This window comes from Crinia signifera, chromosome 3 (assembly GCF_055691185.1).
Source record: "Crinia signifera chromosome 3, ASM5569118v1, whole genome shotgun sequence".
NCBI classification, from domain to species: Eukaryota; Metazoa; Chordata; class Amphibia; order Anura; family Myobatrachidae; genus Crinia; species Crinia signifera.
The window spans coordinates 202,504,509-202,520,176 of NC_139219.1; the positions used below are offsets into that span (position 1 = coordinate 202,504,509).

Genomic DNA, 15,668 nt, shown 5'->3' on the forward strand with positions numbered 1-15,668 from the left:
TGTGTGTGTGTGTAACAGGCTTTGTATGTATGTATGTATATGTGTGTGTGTGTGTGTGTGTGTGTGTGTGTGTAACAGGCTGTGTATGTATGTATGTATATATGTGTGTGTAACAGGCTGTGTGTGTGTGTGTGTGTGTGTAACAGGCTATGTATGTATGTATGTCTATATGTGTGTGTGTGTGACAGGCTATGTGTGTGTGTGTGTGTGTGTGTGTAACAGGCTTTGTATATATATGTGTGTGTGTAAGGAAGAAGTGGGAAAGGACCCGCACAGCTGAAACAATTATTAAATTGATATTATTTAAACCAATTTATTGTAACCAACATAAAAAACCACATAAACAAAAATGTCGGTGGTTATATGGTTGGTGGTGCGCCCAGCGTTCAGTAACAATAACTGAGGGTGGGTTAGTTTTGTATTTGCAAGGGGCAAAACAAAAGAAAGTAAACGCTTTTTGGGCGCACTCTTTGAAAATGTAAAGTATATTAGTTAATATTTAAAACATAACTTTTAATGTGGACTTGTTAAGATATAATGGTATGACGCATGAGTACAATAAAAATTATTCGGAGTCTCTTGTTTGTTTTTGTTGTGTGGTACTAATGTATGATAATTACTGATATAAATATCAATTTTTAAAGTATACCACACGTATAATTTATCATTTGTTGCATGTGATCATCAAAGGTATAATAACCAGAGTGACCAAAGGTGGCAAAAATGAGTTGGTTGCCCCAAAATGTTACACAGGTTGGGGTGTCAGCGACCCCACGTTACTGGGTGGCTCAATAGGTGAGCTAAAAAATAGGTACAATTAATGCCTATATTGGCCGACAAATTTTATTATTATTGAAATCGAGCAGTAGGCGGCTCCTGTGCTGTCTGTCTGTTGACTGGGATGCCTAGGTATAGTACCACACCTGGACTTCTCCAGGGGTCACCCACCTGGATACTGCCCTGGCCCTTCACTGCTTGGCTTCCAAGTTCGAGACGGGTTTGGGCACACCAGTGAGGTATGGTGGTATATTTAATGTGAATTATGTCACGACCCAACAGCCCAGGTTAACTGCTGGATAACATCCAAAAACCGAAAATAAACCCAAATAATTTTTGGACAACAAGGCAAAAGATTTGAGTATCTGTCACACAGCTACATCAGGTACCATGTGCGTACAGTTTACAGATGGGTCATTCGCATCAAATAGTAAGGAAAAATTAAATAAATTATAATGATAATAAGCTGGATGTACTGAGTAGGTATCAAGTGACAGGTTTGCAAATAGCTAGACTATTTATACAGCTTTGTTTCCAGTGTCCATGTCATACAATTATTGTTACCATATACACATGGTTTGGTTATAACTGCAAAGGATTAGTCAAAGGTATTGATACATTTTGTTTGAAAATCTGACATTAAGTCACAGTGTATCCTAAATGCAATGTGGATGAACGTTGATCCCTCAGAGGCACAGTTACTTGCTGGTAATTAATGGCTGGGTGCAGGTATTTGAACACTGCAGCCTAGTCACTCAAAATAAAGGTAAGCCTGGATATAACAACTGATGCAATAGGTGTCAAATATAGTCAATTTACACAGCTGTCAGATATAGTCAATTTGAGCAGCTAGGAGAGCCTGGCGTTAAACACATAGGAATATACAAGTATGATACTAGCGTTCGTTGGAGGAGTATACCACAGCTGAAAATCCAGACTGTGGCAACTCCTGTACCTTATCCCCTAGCGTGCCGGCTGGGGGGAGGGATCCAGAGAGCCCGATAGCTGGGATGGTAAAGGCTGTCCGTAGCCGAGATGCGGCTGGGGAAGTGCGGCGATACGTCCTGATTGCTGTGTAAATACCAGCATTGGCTTGTAGTCACTTCAGGTACCGCCGTACCTCGCGGCGGGCGTCAGGATGCGTACTTGCGGTTTGGAAGTCAGCTGTATGCAGGGGGATTGGGAAGGGAGAGCCAGGTCCGTCTTGCTCGAGTGGGGGTAACGTGGGGCGCCTGCTTGAACACGTGTTTCGCCTCCTTGGCTTCTTCATGCAGCGCCATCTTGTTTGAGGGCAACTGCCCTTTATTCTGATTCCTGACCAATGGTATTAGATAGTCTCTGATTGACAGTTTTAACAGCTAATGGGCTGTTAGCTGGTGTCTGTGATTGTAGATTCATCACGGATTTTTCAATTTAGGCTGGTTATCGCTTTTAAAAGAATGTTTATTCTGGTAGATTCCAGCGGAGAATTGCATACTTTCAGTAATTATGGTAGTTTATTATATACTTAATATTTTGATATTATTGGTTTGTAAATTTAAATAATTTTTATTTTATTAATTTTTATTAACAGTTATTTGGTATTTTTAAGTTTTTTATGAGATTTATTGATTTTTAATTTTTTATTTTTTATTTTTTAAATTTTTTAATTATTGATTATTTAGTTTTTTCTTGGTTCATTCATATTAGTATTAGTGACATACTACAGTAGAGGAGAAAGGACATACTCTTAACCTAGAGGAGATATGTTGAGATTTAGATTATTCTAAGATTCCCTGGTTGGCATTGTGGAGGGAGGGGTATAATCATTATGGGAGATGTGCAAAAGTTAGCAAGATTCAGACAGTGCAGTAAAATAGATGGGCCTAATTCAAAAATAGGAATAAGGCATAGAGAGAAACATGATTGAACCATAACTGTTCATAAATAGATAGCTGGAACTTTGATTATGGTTCGGGCTTTCGATGGTGACCTTGGCGTGAGGTGATAGGTAGCTTGATTATAGATGCGTGCACTGTGACTAGATAGGACATTTTGTTTAAGTGCACTGTGTATCATGGTAGATTGGGGACAGTTTACATAGGAGAAATAAATATATAGATTTAGAATTGGTTGATTAAATAGATAATTATCAAACCATTGATTGAGACGTGAATTGTGGGGGGACCGATATATCGGAGTTAAGTGGGATGTGATCCCAGATGTGTGGTTGTGGCTGGATGAAAATTCATGATTGTATGCACGTGAAAAACCGTGAAAAAACGTGAAAAACTAAAACTAGATACTAACAGATTAGTGAAGAGGTGAATGATGGTGGGGATGGAGTGATATAGCTTCTAGATGTGTTGGATGATACCCACCTAGAGTAGGTGAAGTGATTTAGGATTGGATTAAGTGCTCTATTGTGGCTGGTGTTTTTAGATTGGTTGGATAATAAATAACTTTGATTATGATGGCAAACCTTAGGACTGGGTCAGACTGGTTACCGTGACACTTTAGGTTGGTTTAAGAAAAGACCCATATTTAATATCTTCATTTAGTCCATGTGGGGCTAGTGATCCCAGGCGAAAGATCCATTTACTCTCTTTTTGGAGTAATGTCACATTAAGGTCTCCTCCTCTTTGGCCCAAATGGATCTGTTCTAGACCGCAAATGGAGAATCCCTTTGGTTTACCATTGTGGGCACGGTAGAAGTGCCGGGCCACGGTGGTAAGTTGTTTCATTTTTGAGATGTCCGTAGGGGCGTTTCAAATATTGCCCAAATGTTCCAATGCCCTTGTCTTCAACATGCGCGAGGTCATACCTACATAGCGCATGTTGCATTCACATGTGATGCAATATATCACATTTTTACTTTTGCAATTGAAATACTCTCTGATTGGGATAGTTTGACCGTGTTTGTCCCGTATCTCTTTGGTTTTATTGATGTACTGACATACCTTACAGTTCCCACATGGATAACTGCCTTTGGGTAAAGTTGGTCTTGATTTCTCTCGAGTGAGATGACTCCGTACCAGTTGGTCTTTCAGATTTGGGGCTCGCCTCCAGCTCATATCCACAGTGGGTTTAAGATTGACTGCAAGGTCATCATCACTCATGATTATAGGCCAATGTTTTTGAATGATACTTTTTATCTGTCGCCATTCACAGCAGAAATTCCCTACAAATCTGATGGTCTTGTCTGTGGCTTTTGGCGGAGTTTGTGCCTTCTGAAAAAGGATTTTAGAGCGATCCGTTGTCTGGATATTTTGTTGTGCTTTTTTTATGGACCTGTTGGAGTATCCTCTGACCTTAAGTCTCTCAGCAAGTTCTTTGCTTTTATTCTTGAATACTTCGTCACTTGAACAGTTTCGTCTTAGTCTTAAATACTCACCCTTTGGAATGTTGGTTATTGTGGGTGGGAAGTGAGCACTGGATTGGTGTAGTAGAGTATTCGTGGCCGTGGTTTTTCTGAAGAGCTCTGTTTCAATTTTGTTGCCTTCCCCTCTGTAAATTCTCAAGTCCAAGAATGTGATACTTGAGTAGTTGTGTTCATATGTTAATTTTAGGTTTAATGAGTTTTTATTCAGATGATCCACAAATTGAATTAACAACTGTTCAGAACCCTTCCAAATCAGGAGGATATCGTCTATGTACCTCATCCATGTGGTGATACTGTTTTCATAGACGGGGTAGTTGTCATTGAACACGTGTTCACGTTCCCACCACCCAAGGAAGAGGTTTGCATATGTTGGGGCACAGGCCGCGCCCATAGCAGTACCTCTCCCTTGGATGTAGTACCGACTGTTGAAGATAAAATAATTTTTCTTGAGGACAAAGTCCAGTAATTCCAATAGGAAACTGTGGAAGTCATCAGTTTCTTCCATTGCAAGGAAGTATTTAACTGCTTCGATTCCTAGATCGTGTTGTATGCTTGTATAAAGTGACTCCACGTCCATGCTCACTAGGTACTCATCATCCTCCAGGTGTATTTCATTAAGTTTCCTTAGCACATCTGCTGTGTCTTGTGTATATGAAGGTAAAGAGAGTACATGTTTTCTTAAGTGTGTGTCGAGAAAGATACAGGCTTGTTCAATGAGGGCACCATTACCTGACACTATAGGTCGTCCGGGTGGTTCATTGATGTTTTTGTGGACCTTGGGTAACATATAGAAGGTCGCAATCCTAGGATGTGGGGTTTGGAGGAATTGATGTTCACTTTTGGAGATGACATTGTTATTTCTAGCTTTGTCTATGATCCGATCATATAAGATCTTAAAATTGGAGGTGGGGTCAAACAGGGTCTTTGTATAGCATGTGATGTCATTTAGCTGTTTGTCAGCTTCCTTCAGGTATAATTGCAGGGGCCAGATGACAATATTGCCACCTTTATCTGATGGTTTCAGTATTACGTCTTCCCACTGTTTTATCTCCTGAATGGCCTTCCTCTGTGCTCTTGTGATATTGCTCTTGTACATTTTGTTGGTTCTTAAATGCAATTTATCCAAGTCCCTTGAGACCAAATTTGTGAATATCTGTACTTCTGGACAGATATTGGTGGGGGGAAAAAAAGTAGATCTTTTTTTACACCTGGGTCTGGTTGGTGATTCATTTGGCTCCTCCTCATTCTCCAAATCTTCCAGAATGGTGATTGCTTCCAGTTCTTGACTAGTCCATGTGGAGGCTTGTGTTTCATACTGATCTTTCTTGGCATGAAATTTCGTGAGGAGTAGCTTCCGGCCAAAAAGTTGAAGGTTAGTCTCCCACTGAAATCTATCAAAGTTGGATGTTGGACAAAAGGTTAGTCCCTTTTGTAGCACTTCTTGTTGAGCTTCTGATAGTATGTGTGAGGATAGATTTATTATCTGTAGCTTTGATATGCTCGTTCCTTGGGTTGTCTGTCCCGTTGGGGATAGCGATTTGGAGTTTGTTGTTCCCATCTTGCTCTGTCCCTTCTTCCTCTTTGTATGGCTCCGTCTGGTCTTTCTTTTTGTTTTTGGCCTCTGTTGCCCCGGCCAAAATCTAAAAAAGGTTCAGTGGTGTGGTAGACTGTAGTAGATGGTTGGGTTCGTTGAGTCTGATTCGAAGATCTGCTAGATGTGGCTGTCACTGGTGGTAGATTGTCGTCACTATAATCTTCTACACTTGATAATTCTGTATCGGATGTAGATGGTGGATATCTGGGGTTTTCTCTTCTGAAGTTTCTTCTAGTCCAATTGAAAACACGGCCTGATTGGAAGTCTATTTGATCTCTTTGAAACTTGGTTTTCTTTCTCTCAATTATAGTTTTTTCGTAGTCTTCCAGATCCTTTTTGTTTTTTTCAAAATTTAGTTGGAATGCCGGTGTTTGTTCCCAAGGTTCAAGTTTTTTACCTAGGATTTCTATTTCCTTGGAGATTGCTTCCAAAGTTAGGTTATTATGTTGAATTAGAATGCTCATCAGCTCCTGAGAGCATTTCAATAGACTGTTCTCCCACTCTCGTTTTAGGTTCTCAGTGCAAAGCTCAAAGGCTGGGAATGTCCTAGGGCGAAGTCCTCGTGGTGTAATCTTGAGTCTACAATAATTCTCTAGACTGGTGAGGTCCCAGTTTGTTCTGATTTGGCGTTGTAGGGTATACTTAAGTTTACTGAGGTCATCAGTCCAATTGGAATCTGGTATGGTGTCGTTCAGGCTATTGGGAAAAATGCTGTCTAGGTTGTCCGTTCTCCTTTTCTGTTGTAGTTCTTGTTTGAGACTGAAATTAGACATTGACTTGGGTAATTGAGATGGTCCTTAGGAAAAAGAAGATCTAATATCTTGGGGTTAGCGTACAAGTCCAACTTTTTCTGTGCGAATACTGAAATTGCGTGCTGGATCCTTGGAGCTGAGATAGACCTCAGTATGATTGGATGAAAGGAAGAAGTGGGAAAGGACCCGCACAGCTGAAACAATTATTAAATTGATATTATTTAAACCAATTTATTGTAACCAACATAAAAAACCACATAAACAAAAATGTCGGTGGTTATATGGTTGGTGGTGCGCCCAGCGTTCAGTAACAATAACTGAGGGTGGGTTAGTTTTGTATTTGCAAGGGGCAAAACAGAAGAAAGTAAACGCTTTTTGGGCGCACTCTTTGAAAATGTAAAGTATATTAGTTAATATTTAAAACATAACTTTTAATGTGGACTTGTTAAGATATAATGGTATGACGCATGAGTACAATAAAAATTATTCGGAGTCTCTTGTTTGTTTTTGTTGTGTGGTACTAATGTATGATAATTACTGATATAAATATCAATTTTTAAAGTATACCACACGTATAATTTATCATTTGTTGCATGTGATCATCAAAGGTATAATAACCAGAGTGACCAAAGGTGGCAAAAATGAGTTGGTTGCCCCAAAATGTTACACAGGTTGGGGTGTCAGCGACCCCACGTTACTGGGTGGCTCAATAGGTGAGCTAAAAAATAGGTACAATTAATGCCTATATTGGCCGACAAATTTTATTATTATTGAAATCAAGCAGTAGGCGGCTCCTGTGCTGTCTGTCTGTTGACTGGGATGCCTAGGTATAGTACCACACCTGGACTTCTCCAGGGGTCACCCACCTGGATACTGCCCTGGCCCTTCACTGCTTGGCTTCCAAGTTCGAGACGGGTTTGGGCACACCAGTGAGGTATGGTGGTATATTTAATGTGAATTATGTCACGACCCAACAGCCCAGGTTAACTGCTGGATAACATCCAAAAACCGAAAATAAACCCAAATAATTTTTGGACAACAAGGCAAAAGATTTGAGTATCTGTCACACAGCTACATCAGGTACCATGTGCGTACAGTTTACAGATGGGTCATTCGCATCAAATAGTAAGGAAAAATTAAATAAATTATAATGATAATAAGCTGGATGTACTGAGTAGGTATCAAGTGACAGGTTTGCAAATAGCTAGACTATTTATACAGCTTTGTTTCCAGTGTCCATGTCATACAATTATTGTTACCATATACACATGGTTTGGTTATAACTGCAAAGGATTAGTCAAAGGTATTGATACATTTTGTTTGAAAATCTGACATTAAGTCACAGTGTATCCTAAATGCAATGTGGATGAACGTTGATCCCTCAGAGGCACAGTTACTTGCTGGTAATTAATGGCTGGGTGCAGGTATTTGAACACTGCAGCCTAGTCACTCAAAATAAAGGTAAGCCTGGATATAACAACTGATGCAATAGGTGTCAAATATAGTCAATTTACACAGCTGTCAGATATAGTCAATTTGAGCAGCTAGGAGAGCCTGGCGTTAAACACATAGGAATATACAAGTATGATACTAGCGTTCGTTGGAGGAGTATACCACAGCTGAAAATCCAGACTGTGGCAACTCCTGTACCTTATCCCCTAGCGTGCCGGCTGGGGGGAGGGATCCAGAGAGCCCGATAGCTGGGATGGTAAAGGCTGTCCGTAGCCGAGATGCGGCTGGGGAAGTGCGGCGATACGTCCTGATTGCTGTGTAAATACCAGCATTGGCTTGTAGTCACTTCAGGTACCGCCGTACCTCGCGGCGGGCGTCAGGATGCGTACTTGCGGTTTGGAAGTCAGCTGTATGCAGGGGGATTGGGAAGGGAGAGCCAGGTCCGTCTTGCTCGAGTGGGGGTAACGTGGGGCGCCTGCTTGAACACGTGTTTCGCCTCCTTGGCTTCTTCATGCAGCGCCATCTTGTTTGAGGGCAACTGCCCTTTATTCTGATTCCTGACCAATGGTATTAGATAGTCTCTGATTGACAGTTTTAACAGCTAATGGGCTGTTAGCTGGTGTCTGTGATTGTAGATTCATCACGGATTTTTCAATTTAGGCTGGTTATCGCTTTTAAAAGAATGTTTATTCTGGTAGATTCCAGCGGAGAATTGCATACTTTCAGTAATTATGGTAGTTTATTATATACTTAATATTTTGATATTATTGGTTTGTAAATTTAAATAATTTTTATTTTATTAATTTTTATTAACAGTTATTTGGTATTTTTAAGTTTTTTATGAGATTTATTGATTTTTAATTTTTTATTTTTTATTTTTTAAATTTTTTAATTATTGATTATTTAGTTTTTTCTTGGTTCATTCATATTAGTATTAGTGACATACTACAGTAGAGGAGAAAGGACATACTCTTAACCTAGAGGAGATATGTTGAGATTTAGATTATTCTAAGATTCCCTGGTTGGCATTGTGGAGGGAGGGGTATAATCATTATGGGAGATGTGCAAAAGTTAGCAAGATTCAGACAGAGCAGTAAAATAGATGGGCCTAATTCAAAAATAGGAATAAGGCATAGAGAGAAACATGATTGAACCATAACTGTTCATAAATAGATAGCTGGAACTTTGATTATGGTTCGGGCTTTCGATGGTGACCTTGGCGTGAGGTGATAGGTAGCTTGATTATAGATGCGTGCACTGTGACTAGATAGGACATTTTGTTTAAGTGCACTGTGTATCATGGTAGATTGGGGACAGTTTACATAGGAGAAATAAATATATAGATTTAGAATTGGTTGATTAAATAGATAATTATCAAACCATTGATTGAGACGTGAATTGTGGGGGGACCGATATATCGGAGTTAAGTGGGATGTGATCCCAGATGTGTGGTTGTGGCTGGATGAAAATGCATGATTGTATGCACGTGAAAAACCGTGAAAAAACGTGAAAAACTAAAACTAGATACTAACAGATTAGTGAAGAGGTGAATGATGGTGGGGATGGAGTGATATAGCTTCTAGATGTGTTGGATGATACCCACCTAGAGTAGGTGAAGTGATTTAGGATTGGATTAAGTGCTCTATTGTGGCTGGTGTTTTTAGATTGGTTGGATAATAAATAACTTTGATTATGATGGCAAACCTTAGGACTGGGTCAGACTGGTTACCGTGACACTTTAGGTTGGTTTAAGAAAAGACCCATATTTAATATCTTCATTTAGTCCATGTGGGGCTAGTGATCCCAGGCGAAAGATCCATTTACTCTCTTTTTGGAGTAATGTCACATTAAGGTCTCCTCCTCTTTGGCCCATGTGTGTGTGTAACAGGCTATGTGTGTGTGTGTGTGTGTGTGTGTGTGTGTGTAACAGGCTATGTATGTATGTCTATATGTGTGTGTAACAGGCTATGTGTGTGTGTGTGTGTGTGTGTAACAGGCTTTGTATATATGTGTGTGTAACAGGCTATGTGTGTGTGTGTGTAACAGGCTTTGTATGTATGTATATATGTGTGTAACAGGCTATGTATGTATATGTGTGTGTAACAGGCTATGTGTGTGTGTGTGTGTGTGTGTAACAGGCTATGTATGTATATGTGTGTGTGACAGGCTTTGTACTGTATGTGTGAAGGAACAGGCTATGTGTGTGTGTTACAGGCTATGGCCCTCATTCAGGTTGGTTCTCTCCCCCGCACGTTCACACAGGGGAGCGATGTTGTGCATGTGCAGCCACTTTGTGTGAGCGGGCGTGGCAAACCAATTATTTGCCGCCCCGATCGCATGCAGCAGTGTGAACGGAAGCGTGTGGTGGTGGATATGGGTTGCGCCGATGGGAACTCCCATGACGTGGGTGCCGGGGAGGGCAGCTGATGTCACCGGATGTCAGCTGCCCGACCTCTTCTTGCACAGGAGCGCCACAGATCTAAGACAGCAGAGACTGACTTAGATCTGCGAGCGCTTGAGAAATGATTTGATGGTCGGCGACCGCACTGCCCTGCACACAAGCTGCAAATCGATGATTACTGTATGTAAAACATCCGTTCGCATGCGTGAAATCTGAGGTATTTAGATAACCCGCAAAGCTGCAAATTTTGCAGCTTTGTGGTCAATCAGAATGACCTCCAATGTGTGTGAAGGGAACAGGCTACATGGGGCCCATTTATGACGGATCATATATGGAATGCGTTCTGGGTGGGACCATACTGCCCAGGATCACATGAGATTAAAGAGGTTTAATGGACACAATCCCCCCTCTCCCTCCAGGTGCACATACCGCTGGCCATCACAATGCAGCTGCTCTTGGCGACGGATCTGTAGCTTTGGGGGACACAGCAGATACCGGCAGCTCAGCTCGGCGATACTGCAAGTAGTGGCATCTGCTGCTTCTTGCCAGCAGGTTGAAAGAACTGTTGTCGCTTTCCCTGCTGCATGTGTGAGTTTGGGATCCTTATACTCCAGAGGCGGCGCTTCAAAGGGGGATGATCGTGCCAGCCACAGATCTTGGAGAGAGGAGCCGTGGTCTGGCCACCCCTGCTGTATGGCATAGGGGCCTGGGCAGCGCAGGGGGGCAGAGGGTCCCTGTGACGGATGGGCAGACAGCAGTGGGGTCCTTGCGGAGGATGGGAGCTATTACCTAGTTCCCATCCTCCGCAGGGACCCTGCCGCTATCTGCCCATCTGTGGCCACGACCCCTTACTCCCATGGGCGCAACCCATATCCACCACCCCACGCTTCTGTCCACACTGCTGCATACGAACGGGGCGGCAAGTAATCGATTTGAATTTTGGCTCATTCTGTGTAGCATAATGTGTAAGGGGCAAGTATAAGGGGTCTACTATTGTGTTGCATAAAGGGTATATGGTGTGGTACACACCCCTATATCCTTTAATGACCACACCTCTTTTCTGTTGCTCGCCACTCCAGGGGGGCCCCGTGACGCTGTTGTACCGGGGCCCAGGATAACAATATTTAAATATGTCTTCTCTAAGCAGATGCAAATCAAATTATAAAGAGATTTACAATGTTTATTATTATAAGGATCTCTACATATCACAAACTTCAAAAAAAAAATACTATCCTAAAACTTAATAATTAATTGAAATTGCACTACCCATAAATTGCATATGTCCTTTTTTATATTGAAGTACAATGTATGCTATCTTGTACTGCATTGATTAAGATAAATTTGTATTAGGAAAATCCTGCTATGTTATATTAGCATATACACCAAAGATCTTTAATGCCAGTTGCAATAAGGAGAAAGCTAAGTTGCATAAAAGAGAATGACATCATGACATATATTGCTGTAAGCCTCTTAAAAATAAACTTCAGAAAGACAGCAGAGTGCCTAGAAATTGTAGTGACATGACCAGTACATGTGTTTCAAAGAAGCTGTGTCCACTAATCCAAAAGGGGTCTTGAATTTGAAGCATCCTTGTGAGTGGTGAGTTACAACCATTATTCCATCATATTTGTTAACTACAAGCAAAAGTGCTTGTATTAGAGCAAAATCCTTAACAGCATGTTTTAACTCAGCACACCAATACTCTTAAGTGAATTGGTTTAGCCAACACACAAGAGTGTCCTGGAATCTTCATTCTCCAGTCATCTCCCTGAGTATCCTGTATCCCCAGCATCCCAGCTCATTGGTAGCAGTACAAAAAGAACCATGGCAAGGGGCTGCAACCTGCTTGTTGGGTGCTGCGAAGACCAAAGCACCTTGCGGGGTTCCCTGGTGAAGACTACTGGCTGGTTAGGCTCTGCGCCCTTCTTCCTGGTTACAGTCAACACTCTGTTCCCCGCTGCTTCCTTGTGCTACAGTTATCTCAAGTAGCTGCATGTCATTTCCCTTCCTAAAGTCACCTACTTTCAAGTATCCAGAAAACTCCACTTGCCCACCAAGGTCACAGCTGGAACACAGAAATCAGCAGCGTTAACAATATATATGTTCTTGGTACATTTGTTATTAAACATTATTGTTACATTTATTTATCCAAAGAAAGTTTTGTTTAATCATCATCTTTGAGTCATTCATATTTAATTAACAGTAATTCAGTTACAAAAAAAATGGTTTGCATTTATCGTCCCAGAGAGTGGAAACCCTTACATCTCTACTGTTATATGAAGAAAGGGAACAAGCAACATTGCTGCTCAAAACAACAATAAAAAAGTTAGATATGCTACCATGTTTTGTTATGTTATGTCCTAACCACAAGGACAGTAGAGGTGGCCCTGATGGTTTACATAGGATTCAATGTAGCAATTCTCAAAATGTAAGTGTATGGAGCGGATACGCTCCATACACTTCAATGTGGAACTGTGATTGACAGTCTGAAGCACACAGCCAATCAACAGGCTGCAGCTCTCAAAATGTCAAGAGTCTCCCAAGTGCTGCTGTGGACTCACATACACATTCTCAGTCTTGTGGTTTTCAGTTTGTTTGTTTCTTAACCCTTTCGATGCTTAATTTGGAACAAAGATGACCGATCTGTCTGGAATAGGTGAGTATTTTGTTTTTACAGTTGATGTGGATTTCTACTGGAGAAGAGGACATACAAGACAATGGAAAATGTTAGTAAGTATGTGTGTGTCTGAGAGAGAGAGAGAGTATGTGAGTGTACATGTATGATTTAATAAACTTTTACTATCCGTGTGTGTTATACTGTATTTATTGCACTCTTTATTTTACAGTGTTCCCTTTAATGCTCTGCATGCTGGTATGTATGGTTCTTCAAGTACCAGTTTCCTAGAGTCAGCCTATGCAGGATGAGGTATATCTTCACACTGATATTCATAATACTGGCAAATGTCAAAGATACCCAAAAAATACATGGCTCTGTTGCGGGTCAAATGTACAGTATATAACAAGAGAGAAAGGAGCTGTATTATAAGGGCCCACAATATTGATATATCTTAAAAGTTAACTTTTAATAAGATTGCTAGTAATTCCCTAATTTAAGTATGGGATTTCATGTACACTACAATTACTGAATTACCAACAATCTTATTAAAAGTCAAATTTTACGATATACAGTATCACATGTGGCAGAGACAGCATCTCTCCACATGAAAGTAATGTGGAGGATTCATATCAGGTTGTAGAGCAGTAGCAGAAGCCAGGTGTGTAATCAGCAGCAGCTGGGATTTCCTGATATAAGGGTTTGCAGGGCAGAATGATCTTGCTCTTGATGGTGGATTAGTCGCCCACGCAGTGACCATTGGGTCCCTCCCAGGAGCCTGTTATGCTGGGATTACCTGTATTCCTGGAACCACACCTGCCTTTGGAAGCAATCTGCTATGCTGTGGCCTGCATTAAAAAATAAAGAACAAGTTCTTCATCTGAGTACCTGTGTGTGCGATCCTTGTCACAACTGGTGGAGAATGCAAGCAAGGACCCTATATACAGCAAAAAACGGTGGGTAAGCTTTCGGTGTTTAAACAGCAAGTTTTTGTTTTCTTCTCTGGTTATGCATTGTGCTTGCAGTGAAAGAGGCATGCAGCCTCAAAGGGCCTGTGTTAAATAGCCAGCAATTACTGTATTTACAGACTGTTTATTGACAGACTGCGTTAAATATCCAGCAAAAAAGGCGGGTGTCTGCTTGGTCTGTTTGATAAGTCTGGCACATTATATTAAACCTCCTAGGTTGGTCCTTAAAGGAGAAGTGCAGGTCAATATGGAGGAATTACTCAAAAATTTTACTAAACTGGCAGCTGGGCAGCAGGCTCAGGTCCAGATGATACATGTCCGGCCGCAGGGCAGGCGACAGGGTGGGTCAAAGGGGACAAGTGTGACGGGCCCCAGCAATCTCAAGGGCCCCAGAGCTTCCATGCCCCATCATGGACATTGGCCTGTCAGTGACCCTCGGGACCAGGCCGTCTACTGTGCACCTTCTGTGTGTGGCTGAGTCTGACTGACACTGTGTGCCACTGCTGTCTACTGTGTGTGCACCCTGCCATTTGGTGCTCAGAGCCATCTACACTGGCGCTGTAGCCTCAGTCTCTGGGTCCTGTACTTTATAGCACATGCGCGTCTGTTCTGTGCCTGCTTGTAGTGCTCTGCATTCTTTTGTGAAAGTGACAGGCAAGCAGAAGGCAGCAGCCAGGCCAACAGGACTGAAAACGAGAGAAGTCTGCACCTGAAAGCAGGATCTGGAGCAGCGAAAGGTTAAATGAGGCTCGTACAGAAGAGGGTTGTTTGGATTTGGAATTAGGTGGGGGCCCCAGAAATATAATTGTACAGGGCCCCAAGATTTCTGTTGCCAGCCCTGTGTCCGGGTGCTGGTACAGTTGGAAGACTGGAAGTTCTGGGCACTGGTGGATACCAGCAGTGAGCTCACCACTGTCCCTGCCAATGTGGTTCCTCCAGGAGCCTACAAATAGGCATATGCATGGGGGTTCCAGTTGCCTGGAAACCCCCTCCAATTGGCAAGTTGCTCAAATTATGACAATAACAATGGTAAATAATAGGATTAGTTGAGCTGCAGCAACATAATGCAGTGTATGGGACAAAGTAGAACTGCTGCACATGCCCAGTGGAAACAGCCTCTACCAAGTTTGCTGTGTGTGGGTGCACTTAACCAGAGCACAGTTGCAAAGAAGAAGAGACTGGAGCCTTACCATGAGGTGAGAGATTGTGATCTTATAAAGTACGGCACTGGTTAGATTATGTTTGTGTATTTATTCCTGACCACTTAATTATATTATTTAGATTGATGCCTACTATACTATAGACAATGGGCGGTATTCAATGTGCATACCGGCGACATGCAGCGAATCCTGTTTAGGATTCACTGCACATTCGCCAATGCTCGCTGCGTTCCGGAGCCTCGCCGGCTCCGGTATTCAACGAGTCAGGGGCTCGCTGCCCCTGACTGGCGAATTTGAGCTCCTGGGGCAGACGCCGCAGGGAGCCTGAGGACAGTGGCAGGCAGGGAGATGGAAGTCTCCCTGCCTGCCCCAGAACGTTTGTGGGGGGGAGGTGGGCTCCCCGGGTGCCAGGCAGCACAGGATGCCCCCCGGGGGTGCCAGCAGGGGACTGGGTATATTCACTACACCCGATCATGAATATGTAATGATCGGGTGAAATGAATATATGAATATCTAAGAGCGGCTCGGCTCCGGCCCAATGCTGGCTGGTCTGTGTAAAAAAAATATATATATATTTTTTTTTTATTAA

The 15,668-nt window shown here is 42.0% G+C and overlaps 2 pseudogenes; both read right to left on the minus strand.

Annotated features, from left to right (window-relative positions):
* Window positions 1–911: 911 nt before the first annotated feature.
* On the minus strand, window positions 912–1,030 carry LOC146065492 (5S ribosomal RNA; annotated as a pseudogene).
* A 6,283-nt stretch (window positions 1,031–7,313) lies between these two features.
* Window positions 7,314–7,432, minus strand: LOC146065504 (5S ribosomal RNA; annotated as a pseudogene).
* Window positions 7,433–15,668: the final 8,236 nt, after the last annotated feature.